The sequence below is a fragment of the Xyrauchen texanus genome, chromosome 35 (assembly GCF_025860055.1).
Source record: "Xyrauchen texanus isolate HMW12.3.18 chromosome 35, RBS_HiC_50CHRs, whole genome shotgun sequence".
In the NCBI taxonomy this organism is placed as follows: domain Eukaryota; kingdom Metazoa; phylum Chordata; class Actinopteri; order Cypriniformes; family Catostomidae; genus Xyrauchen; species Xyrauchen texanus.
The window spans coordinates 1,216,007-1,228,885 of NC_068310.1; positions in this window are offsets into that span (position 1 = coordinate 1,216,007).

Here is a 12,879-nt window from a genome sequence, read left to right on the forward strand (position 1 = left end):
TCGGCGCTGCCAGCATCCGATAGCTGAGCGGCGCCAATCTCCTTTGCCCAGTCAGAGCACTGAGATTGTATACTGCACGCTCCGCCTCTTTCAGGCGCTCTGAGCAGCTTCTCGTTTCAGTTCGGAGGCGCACCAAAGGTCTCGCCGCCTCGAAACAGACACTTCCTAGATGGATAGTGGGCGCTATTGCTGCCGCATACGGCGTCAAAAGACCTGCCATGCCCGTTGGGCATTAGGGCTCACTCCACTAGAGGCATGGCCTCATCGTGAGCATGGTCCAGCGGGATTTCCATTCACGACATATGTGTGGCAGCGGGCTGGGCTTCCCCTCCACCTTTGTCAGATTTTACAATCTGGAAGTGCCCACCCTGCAGGCAAAACTACTAGCAGTTTAATACGCTACAGCTCCCCTGGTGAGCTGCACTGATGGGACTCATTCCACACAGACCGGCACCGCCTCTGTCGATTCCCTTCCCACAATGTGCTTATGTATTACACACACACTGGCCCGCACTCTTGCCGGCCAAATATTATTTCCCCACTCACAAGGGCTCCCCGGGTCCCCCACCCCGGGGCTAATGCAGTGGATGCTTGGCGCGCCGGCGTTGACAATGGGTTCCGTAGCGTAAGCTAGCTTACGCATATCTGAAGAACCTCTCGTAAGAGAATGAATTGGTTACCTAACGTAACCTCGGTTCTCTCTAGACGAGGAGCGAGTATTGCGTAGCCGGCCGTGCTTCGCGCCCACGGCGACTTTCGCTTCATTCAATGAAAACCAGGGTTCCAGCCTCACGAACTACACTTATATGCACTCTAGCCACGGCCATTTTGGCGGGCTTTGATGCAGTAAGCGCGAGGCGCCTCTCATTGGGCCGCGAGTTACGCCAAGTTCATCTATAGGCTGCAGCAGTTGCCGCAGAGCAACCAATGAGCTCGCTAGCTAGCCCGCTCAAGGTCTGCAGTTGCTGCACTGCGTTGACAAATGATACAAAATTAAGGATAATTTTTTTGGCTTCAATATCTCAGAAAAGATTAATCTTTCCCGTAGCGTAAGCTAGCTTACGCAATACTCGTTCCCTCGTCTAGAGAGAACTGAGGTTACGTTAGGTAACCGATTCGGTTCCCTGAGAGGAATTGCGTAAGTAGCTTACGCTATGGGAAAACTCAGTTTCTCGAGAAATGTTGAAGTCTTTATGTAAAATGCATTGCAGCTGCACAGCAGACAGTAATGAGCGAGGCAGCTCGGTCATTGGCTGTGCTGCGGCAACTGCTCGAACCAATGATGGGGCGACTCTGAACGCGCGACCAATGGGCGCGCGCTCAAATCCCGCCGAAATTAGCATAGCCAGGCTATATAATGGGTACCCCGTCATACGAGTTCCTTTAGGTTCAATCGACTGAAGCGAACTGACCAAGCACAAGCACGGCAGCTTACGCAATAATCTTTCCCTCCTCTCAGGGAACCAAGGTTACGTTATTAACCGAGTCGTTCCCTATCGAGAGGTCTCTCCTATTGCGTAAGTAGCTTACGCTATGGGAACACCATGTAAAACGCCGTGCGTGCTGACTTCGCTCTATAAAGCCAGAGGCAGATGCCTGAGCCTTAAAGCAAATTGATTATTGCACGAGCCGGCCAACGGCGAGTTACATAATGGGATAGTATAGAGCGCCCTTCTAAGGTGGTCCATGGTGGGGCGCTCATAGTACAAACACAAGCACATATCTTATGTACTGAGTTTTCTATGTGCTGATATGCATAAAAAATCCTCTGAGTCGGTCAGAGATGGACCTTATAAGGGAGGAGATAATGTTCAGCATATACATACTCCAGTCCATTCTACAGTCAGGCTGATAGAATGTTGGAATGCAATGAGGGGACCTGTAGTTTATAAAACCTGATAAATGTCGAAGGCAAGGCCCAGCCCGCCGCCGCACAAATATCTTAAATGGGTATCCCACTCGACCAAGCCCACGAGGAGGCCATGCTCCTCGTAGAGTGAGCTCTGAGGCCTAATGGGCATGGAAGGCCCTTGGCTTCATAAGCTAGCGCTATAGCATCCACTATCCAGCGCGATATTCTTTGCTTTGAGACTGCGAGACCTTTAGTGCGGCTGCCAAAGCATACAAATAATTGTTCCGTCTGTCTGAACAGGGCAGAACGTTCCAAATATACTCTGAGCGCCCTGACGGGGCAGAGTAAATTAGCGTCGCTTTCCTCTGCTGGGGACGATATCGCTGCCAGAGATATCACCTGTGCTCTGAAGGGTGTGGAGAGCACTTTAGGAATATACCCGTGCTTTGGCCTAAGGACAACTCTGCAGTCGTTAGGTCCAAATTCCAGGCAAGCAGCGCTTGATGACAGCGCGTGCAGGTCGCCCACTCTCTTGACTGAAGTGAGCGCCAGCAAGAGCGCAGTTTTTCTGTTTAAGGTGCACGGTTCGGAGAGGTTCAAACGGGGCACTCTTGAGTGCGTCTAGGACCGTGGCCAGGTCCCAGATCGGCACCGAGGGGGGGCGAGGAGGGTTCAACCTCCTAGCGCCTCTTAGGAAACGAATGATTAGATAGTTTTCCCTAATGAATGTCATTTATCAGGATTGTGCGACGCCGCTATGGCAGGCACATAGACTTTGAGCGTGGAGGGTGTGCGACCCGCCTCCAGCAGCTCTTGCAAAAAGGCGAGTACACTTGGTATCTCACATGATTTGGGGTTCAAGCTCTTGGTATCACACCAGTCACTGAACACTTTCCACTTTTGGGCATATAAGCGCCTCGTAGAGGGTGCTCGCGCCTCAGTGATGGTTCTCAAAACTCCACTGGGGAGGTTTTCCAGGAACCCATTGAGGGGCCATGCATGGAGGGCCCTCCATAGAGTGCAGGGAGCTCAACCTAAGTCCACCCTGGCGATTTATATACGAAACTACCGTCATGTTGTCCGTTCGGACCAGGACGTGTTTGTTTTTCAGGTACGGAAGCAGGGCTCTGAGAGCCAAGGCGACCGCCTTCATTTCCAGACAGTTTATATGTAGGCGCTTTTCTGGGTTTGACCAAAAGCCGGAGACAGGCCTGCCCTCGTAAAGGGCCCCCCATCCTATTTTGGAGGCATCTGTCGTGATCATTTTTCTCCGCGTGTTCACGCCCAGACTCATGCCGGTTTGATACCAGTTGATGGCTTTCCAGGGCGTCAGGGCTTTTATACAGCCATGATTCGCTCTGATCAAAAAGTGGCCCGAGCGCCACGCATGAGTGGGGACACGGCTCTTGAGCCAGCGCTGGAGAGGACGCATGTGCAACAATCCTAGCTGGAGTACAGCTGATGCCGAGGCCCAGCATTCTTTGAAATCGTTTGACAGTGCACTCTGAGAGGCGCGCTGTCATCTGCACTGAGTCTAGCACTATTCCCAGAAGAGATATTCTGGCTGGGGGATAGCACGCTCTTTGCAAAATTGATTCTCAGACCCAGGCATTCTAGATGGCTGATAATCCAAGATCTGTGCGTCGTTAACTGACCCTCTGATTGTGCTATGATTAGCCAATCGTCGAGGTAATTCAGTATTCGCACTCCCCGCTGTCTCAGGGGGGAAAGTGCCGTGTCCATACATTTCGTGAATGTGCGGGGGCCAATGATAGGCGAATGGTAGTACTGTGTACTGGTATGACTGTCCCTCGAGCGAATCTCAGAAAAGGCCTGTGATGAGGCGCTATCGAATGTGAAAGTAAGCGTCTTTCAAATCCACTGATAGAAACCAACCCCGGGCTGAACTTGCGCGAGGATATGTTTGGTTGTTAACATTCTGAACGAGCGAATCATAAAAGCTTTGTTCAGATGTCTGAGATCTAGGATGGGGCGGAGGCCACCGTCCTTTTCGGACGAGAAAATAGCGGCTGTAAAAACCGCCTCAGCTCATAGAGGGAGGAACAGTTTCTATAGCGCCCTTCTCTATCAGTTCGAGCACCTCGGTGCGTAGAACATGTGACACATCTTTCCTCACTTTCGTCTCGACCACCGCTGAAATGCGGGGTGGTCTGCGGCGAATTGAAGTGAGTAACCGTGTTTTATTATGTTCAAAACCCATTTTGGCATGACGGGGATTTTTCCCAGGCTTTTGCTCGCACAGATATGGGCTGAATGTTGGCTGGGGCGTGTCGCAGTGACGTATGGGCCCCACCGGCAAATTGCCTTGTGCTAACACTGAGTTTACAGCTCCCAGAGGCGCAGGTGCGCGCTGAGCAGCCGTGTTGAGTGCCGAGTGCAGGGGTGCGTGTGAGCTTACAGGCACGCACGCTATCTCCGTAATGCCCGCGATCGTGAGCTGGAGAAATGTTTGAAACTGTATAGACAGTGTTTGCAGGTGGGGGTGCATACATTGTAATAGGCACGCGCGCCACTTTCATAAAGCTTCCCGCTCTTAGCGGGAGTTTCTTAGCTCGTGGCGTCACATCTGTGATGCTTGCGGCATGAGACAGAGAACTGTTTGAAACTGTATGTGCAGCTTATGGGTGGGGGTGCATCTACTGTAGTAGGCACGCGCCACTTTCATAAAGCCTCCGCTCATGGCGGGGTGTTTTTGGTCATGCATACAGTGTTTGTAACTGTGGGAATGCGCACTTTAGTGTGGACACGTGACCCCTTAGTAACACAGGCAGAAAATGTGCTAACACTGAGCTTACAGCTCTCAGAGGCGCGGGCGCGTGCTGAGCAGCTGTGTTGAGTGCCGAGTGCAGGGGTGCGTGTGAGATTACAGGCATTCGCGCTATCTCCGTAATGCTTGTAGCCGGAGAAATGTTTGAAACTGTATAGACAGTGTTTACAGGTGGGGGTGCATACATTGTAATAGGCACGCGCGCCACTTTCATAAAGCTTCCCGCTCTTAGCAGGGAGTTTCTTGGCTCGCGCGTCACATCTGTGCTGCTCGCGACATGAGCCAGAGAATTGTTTGAAACTGTATGGGCAGCGCTTATGGGTGGGGGTGCATATACTGTAGTAGGCACGCGCCACTTACATAAAGCCTCCGGCCATGGGCGGGTGTTTTTGGTCATGCATACAGTGTTTAACTGTGGGAGTGCGCACTTTAGTGTGGACACGTGACCCCTTAGTGACACAGGCAGAAAATGTGCTAACACTGAACTTACAGCTCTCAGAGGCGCAGGCGCGCGCTGAGCAGCTTTGTTGAGTGCAGGGGTGCATGTGAGATTACAGGCACGCGGGCTATCTCCATAATGCTCGCAGCAAGAGCCGGAGAAATGTTTGAAATGACAGTGTTTACGGGTGGGGGTGCATACATTGTAATAGGTACACGCGCCACTTCCATAAAGCTTCCCGCTCTTAGCGGGGAGTTTCTTGGCTCGCGGCGTGAGCCAGAGATCTGTTTGGAACTGTATGGGCAGCGCTTATGGGTGGAGGTGCATCTACTGTGGTAGGCACGCACGCCACTTTCATAAAGCCTCCCGCTAGCGGCGGGGTTTTTGGCCATGCATACAGTGTTTGTGTGTAGGGGTGCGTGCAGGACAGCAGGCACGCGCGCTACATTTATAGTATTTCCCGCTTTTACTGGGGAAGTGTTTATAACTGTGGGAAGAGTGCTTGTGTGTAGTGGTGCATACATGACAATAGGCACACGATCTACATTTATGGGGCGTCCAGCTCGAGCTGGGAAAGTATTCGGCACAGTTTGGACAGTATTGATATGTGGGAGTGCGCACTTTAGTGTGGACACGTGACCCCTTAGTGACACAGGCAGAAAATGACTCTTGTGATTTCTGTGTGTTGCCGTTAAAACGGCATTTGATTGCAGGTGAGCGAGTTCTGTGACTGGCCCATTGACTGCTGTACAGACATTTCCAGCCGCCTGTAAGGGGACTGGGTAATGTTTTACACGTTTTGCTCGCTGCAGTGAAGCGTTCAGCGAACTCTCTTACCGTGCTGGTGCCCGTGCTCGTGTCCGCTAATGTCGACGGCGCGGGGTCGAAGGCCGAGCCCGGCCAGTCGTCGGATGCAGCGCCAATTGGAAAGGCTGTCATCCTTTTCACTGTCGTCCCTTGGCGCGCCGAACGAGATGAGACCCACCGCTCTGTTGGAGGGGTGCTGGTCCGTCTGCGTGAATTGGACTGGCGGCGGGGAGTTCTCGGGTGGTGGTGAAGCACGCGGGGACTGGCCCGGCGTGACGTCACTGAAGTCCGCGTGCTCTGGCGGCCTCCGTGAGCGGCGCTTTTTTCTTGCGTGGCTCGAACAGAGGGGACGGCAGCACGGTGGTAGCAGGCTCGTTGAGGCTCGCGAAGGCCCAGGGAGTCACATTCGGGGCGAGTGCAGATAATGTGATGGTCCCTGTCTGGAAGAAGGCCTCTGCACGAGGCGCAGGTCGAAGGCATTTGGAACAACGCCTCGAATTTGCTCATTTACTAAATACAAAAAGTGTCGCAAAGGCGAACACTTGCAAAGCAGCTTAGTAAAAAGGATATAGTGATGCGCGCCGGATGGCCTAGCAGAAGGCTTCGAAGGCGGCTGAAGGCGCCGGCGTCCTCTTAGCAGTTCTGCTGTAGGCTTGTCAACGGCAGGCGAAAGACTCCAACAATCCGAAGGATCCAGCGAAGAGGAGGTCTTCGCTGAAGGAGATTAAATCTAAAGGAACTCGTATGACGGGGTACCCATTATATAGCCTGGCTATGCTAATTTCGGCGGGCTCTGAGCGCGCGAACGCGAGGCGCGTGCCCATTGGTCGCTGCGTTCAGAGTCGCCCCGTCATTGGTTCGAGCAGTTGCCGCAGCACAGCCAATGACCGAGCTGCCTCGCTCATTACTGTCTGCTGTGCAGCTGCAATGCGTTTTACATAAAGACTTCAATATTTCTCGAGAAACTGAGTTTTCCCATAGCGTAAGCTACTTACGCAATAGGAGAGACCTCTCGATAGGGAACCAGTGTTCTATTTGCTTTCATTCCAGACAGCAAGATTCAGTACAGCAAGCACTAAGCAGTCATGAGGAATCCCTTGTGATTCATTAGTACAGGTAGAGAGCACTGCAGCACACACTGCTGGCAGAGGAGTCACATTCAACCTGTAGAAATAAAAAAAGTGCAAGCTGAAGCCTTTGACGCACAAATCGCCTCTGTGCGATGCGAGAGATACAGATATGTGTAATGCAGACACCATTACATATGTAAAATCACAGTGTCTGAGGCATCATAAAGGAGGCTCTTTATGCACAATGCAGAAAATCAACCCACTGCTGGGGGGGGGGTAGATTAATATGAGCGAGCATTGCTTTAAACATTCCCTCCAAGGATGTAACCACTGAAGTTGGCCCACCGATCGTAATACGATAAAGATGTATACACTTAACACTGTGACAAAACACCACGTCCTGAGTTTCTAACCTGATGAGGAGCATCGCCAGTGGAAGACGTGTCTACTGCCAGACTGATCACCCGACAGGATGGAACGTAAATATAAACTTACCAAACCTCTTTCTAGAGACTTTGGCATTAGTTTATACCTGCAGTATATGTTTTTCTAACTTGCTTAGATAAGTTACCTGGGGTCAGCTTGTTATAAATAATATGTATATACATTTTTTTAATGATAAATAAGCATTAAGTTGCCAGAGCTGTTAGGTGGTTCCCCATAAGCAGTATTCCCGTACATTTCTCTCACATTGTTACATTCAGTTCAACGGCATTGCAATTATCCATTCGATTTATTTGTTTTATTGTTTAATTCAGTACTTTGCTTTTTGGTTATTAGTTTATTATCCTTTAGCAGTGCATATTCATTAGCAGTATTAAGCATTGTGGTATTTACTCTTGCATATCTATTGTTAATAAATGTAATTCATTTCATTACAACTGTGTCTTGTGTTGATGATCAAAGACTCTAATAGTTGTCCTGACTCTCACAAAACCTTCAGATTAATCAGCAGACCAACTACCTCTAGTTTACATGAATTCTAAATTATTGAACCACTCTTTTGGGAGTGTTCTTAAATTGTTAAGATAGTATTCTTAACTGGTGCCCCGTATTGCAAAGGGGAAGGGGTCATCTGATACACTCATAGCCACACCTTAAGTGACAAGTGATCAAAAATCACTACGTCATCGGTGAATTGAGTAGAAACCACTACATTATTATCATTGTTATGAGCTGACCTTGGAAAAGCAACTTCTATAGGCTCTCTCCCATTGGCGGTATTAAAGACAGTTTTAGGTAGTTCCTCAAAGCCGTTTTAGGGGACATTTTTAGCTCCTACTCTGGGGTAGATACTTGCAGTGACTGTGGGAGGTGCTGCAGGCTGTGATTGGTCAAAAACTTGTATTGAAAAGGTGAAGTTCTCCTCAGCCATCATTAGTAATAAAATAACTAACTGCTAGCCTCTAGTAGCAACTCAGAGATTTGCGCAAATTGTACAATTCCCTTATGTAGGATAAAACAAATAAATAATTTGTTTTCGGAATCTACCAGCATTCAATCCATTATACAGTATGTAGTGACTTGCTATATGTAATTATTAGTTTTGATATTTCTTTCCTACACCAATTATATGCAAGTAATTTGCTTAATGGTTACCTTATGGCTTTAAGCTTATGCCGGAGTCATTTTACAACTATTAATGCAAGGAATTTAGCTCAATAAACATTTAGCAATTGATTTGGGGAATATTAAAAAAATCAATGTTTATGTCTTATCATAGTCTCCAGCCAGCAATGAGTTGATCAGAGTGTAAGATTAATTCTTACAGTAATACTATCATGGCAATTAAAAATATCACAAATTGATTGAAATGCTATTTATCAGCATGTAGCTTTTAGGATCGACAGATTTCATTTCATCAAATGCAGTCAACTTCTCTTTGACAAGACTTTATTAACTAATCTACAACATACAACTAAACTATCAAATACAAACAAACAGAAACAGTAAGTAAGCTTTGACAGAAAAGTATCTGTAACAGATACTAGAGTCTATAGACCTTGCCTTAAAAACACCAATACTTAATTTAGTACGCCATGATCTGAGATCGGATTTCTCAAATTATATTAAAGAGACACCAGCACTTTCATTTAAAGTTTGGAGGTACTTGTGTTGTACCACTGAAGTTGATGTCCTTTGTCTTGGCTTGTGGAAGTTCTTTGTCAGTTGCATTGATGGGTGGGTATGGAATGACCAGGCGGATCCCCAGAAGCGATGTCCAAGTGTGTGAAAGAAGCAGGGATTAAAGTTCTCCGTCACTATGATGGATTTCCGTCAATTGAGTGTATGCACTGGGTGGGTGTAACTGCAGTGACTTCTGCCTACTGTGCCTACACATCGTGTGCATACCCTCTATTGCAAGGGTCTTCAACAGGGGGTCCGTGGTGGTACTGCAGGGGGTCCACAAATTATTGTTTGATCCACCTTGGCATTTGTAATATCACTCGCACGTGAGCAACAGTAGAATTAATTATCAACATGTTGAAGTCCTTCATAGCTACATGCCAAATTTTAATCATAAGCTGCCACCCTCCCCATCTCCGTGCACCACTCCGGATATGGGGGCACACCTTCTGACCTCAACCCCTCAAATTAACCTGCCTGGCGATCACACAGGTCAGAACCCAATTCTCTATATTACTATCACCCACATAAATGGCCGCCCCATCGCCCAGAACACAAAGTCTAGGGCAAAACGAAACCCGAGTGCCTACAACATCAGACACAAAATTCTGAAACTTCAACCAGAATTTCAGGATCTCAACACACCTCCAAAAAACATCAGATTGGCATCAGGTGGGTGTGTCTTTAAGACCAAGCCTATACAATCTAGTGGGGGTCCAATAAAATCTATTCACAATTTTGATTTGCATAAGATGTACCCTTGCATCTCTAGATGTAGACTTAACATTTTTTTGAATCCTAGCCCACACCCCCTCCTCCAATACCAAGTTGAAGTCTTTCTCCCATACTCTCTTAAGAAAAGCTCAACTCTGTCCCCCAGACTCTGAATTAACAGGGAGTAATACACTGATGATACATGACCTTTTCCAAAAGCAGTAATCACCTCTCCCAGAGTATCTGCTGCTTTATGGGGGTGTGTTTTACTCCCAAAACCAGACCAGCAGAAAGGGGACTTGCCGATACACAATCTTATATAAATGTCCAATTTAAACATTCTGGACACTTGTCCATACAGAGTGTACATGCAAAATAACAGGGTGTGACTTAACATCTTGGGTTAGTTTGATAGAGAGGCTTCTTTGGGACATGTAAATGTGTAGATGTCCTTCGCATCTATTCTCAGTCTGGCCGGAAACATCAGTGCAAAAGCTTCCATTGATGCAAGAGTTTTCGTGTTTCTCGAATTCACAAAGTCCGGGAACAACAAAATATTGTGATTTTTCCAAGAAAGCTTTCCTTTGCTCCTTGCCTGGCATAACACAAGATCTTTATCGGATGGTCTCAGAAATTTGGTCACAATTGATTTGAGGTCTGTCTCCCTCAGCCCATCTGCGATACGGAAATCGGTGAGCTCGCTCGATTTCTAACTTATGGCCTGTTATGTCGAGCATACTCAGGAAGAGCTCTGGAATTTCAGGAATTTCACCATATACCTGTATCTGCCTTCTTCATGCTCAGAAATTCCTACAATCCGTACATTGTTCCCTCGGCTCCTATTTACCAAATCTTCCAATTTTTCATAAATAATTTCCACGTCTATTTTGATCGCTGGCTGATAATCGATCCATTTCTCAACATCTGCCACTCTTGTAACCAACTCAGAGAATTTATTTCCATCACCGTAATCGATCAATGTATTACAGCGAGGTCCTCCAAGTCAGTAACAACCTTCGTCAGCATCACCAACATGTTGGACAGTTGATACTGAATTTTCCTGGCCTCACCATCCAAATCGAGTCCCCGGTCTGCAGGCCCGTCAGAGATTTCATCTTGAACGCGTACGTGTTATTTTAATGTCTCTGGAGCCCGAAGATTTTGACTTTTTTGCCATGATTACCTCAAAGAGCAAATGTGTTGCTGGGTGTATTGAATTTCACCGGATTATAACATGAAAACAATTAAAACATTTGCAAAGTGCGCAGAGCTGCCGCTCACACGTCTGCTTCTCACATGGTGTCCTCACTTCCCAATTGAAAACAGCTTTGAAATATTGCAAACGTGCAATAGCAAAGCTGTTTTAAAACATCTTCCCTTACAACGCTATTGGTCTCGAGTATTTAAATAAAGTGTCGGTTTGGCCTGTTCGTACACATGGTTATGTATTTTTGCAGTGTAAAATGATCAAAACACAAGTATTACGATTGTTTCTAAGTTATTAGCACAAGCTGATATTTCCTACTTGTAGCTGCATTATACGAAATTAAAATAAATGTTCAGTATGTGGATTTGAGAATTGGAAACCATCTAAGGTTTCTTTGTGTTGACATCTCATGCTTGCTACGGAAAGGAGTTTCTTCAACATATGGCCTTATTACTGATGTGATGGGTTGGGGGTTTATCTGGTGAACAACAAAGACCGAGGAGCCCTGCTGTGCTTCCTCTGATTTCGCTTTGCTCTCAAGGCAGTAAAGATTTTCCAGATGCAAGAAATTCTGACTTGCTGGCAACAGTCCAAAAATCTTTAAGCCATTTGCTGTAGAATTGTCGAACGTCTCAGTCTTCTTATGTCTACACTTAACAGAAACGACATATAACAAATAAAGTATTCAAAGAGAATCACCTGTTACACATGTGTGAGTGACTACATCGGGAGACTCACTTTGAGTTTTCCTTGCATCTGTACTGTGTAACTATACAGAAAATAAAGTTATTTCTGGATTACTACATTTACTTTTTCCTGGGATGACGGATATATATAATCAGATGTTTATCGAGAGTGGGTAACTGAACTTTTTTATACACGAAACAGTCATTAAATCTATTGTACATGAGGGAAGCCTGTTACAGCATAGTTACTTGCATCAAGATGTCTTTTTCGAGAAGTCAATGAGTGAGTATTTCAGTACAGTATTTTATGTTGAGTCATAAAAGCCTTTATTGTAAAAGATCTTGTTGAAAAATAGGTTTATAGTTTTATAGTTCTATAGAGAATTTTCAACATGTCCACTGAGTTCAGCATGTGCAACGCGATTAAAGAGCACTTTCGACGCCTCTTCTCTTACTCCATCTGCAGCACGGAGCAATGTCTTTTGTGCCCATTTTAATCTGTAACCTGAAGTCACAGGCTGCATCCGAAAACTTTCTGCCTTCGGAGACTGTATATCAATGGATGAAGGTAGAATTAAATAAGGTGCTTTTTAAACTGTTCAGAGAGCTCCATTCATCCTAAAAAACTTTAGTTTAAACCATTAACTGATAAGGCAGTGGCCTACATTTTCCGATGCAGCCAATGTTTGTATAAAATAGCCCTAAACAAACAAAAATGTTGCTCGGTGGGGTATCCCAGAGAGCAAGGTTAACTTATTGTAATATAAATCCCAGTAGCGGTTTTGGGCACGGGCGAACCGGGCATTCGCCCGGGGCGGCATTTTTTCATGTCACATGGGGGGCTGCATGAGCAGTTTAAAAAAAAAAAAAATCCTCTGAAGCGGTTTTCTACATAGAGGTTTTCTATTATCTATCATTTCACTGTGTGGGGAATTGGCAAATTGGCGCCCCTGCATGCTGAGAAGGTGCCGTGTGTGAGAAGGGGAAAGGGGAGCAATACTCTAATGAAATTAGTGGGCTAAAGTCAGTCACACTCGACTTTCTTCCAAATAACGCACATTTTATTCATAATATTATAAATACAGGCCTATAGTTCCTGCACATTTTTGTTTTTCTGTGTGAAATGGCTAATAAAAATAAGTAATACAAAACGATTAGGTGGTCACCTCACCAGGGTGAATTGGTTTAG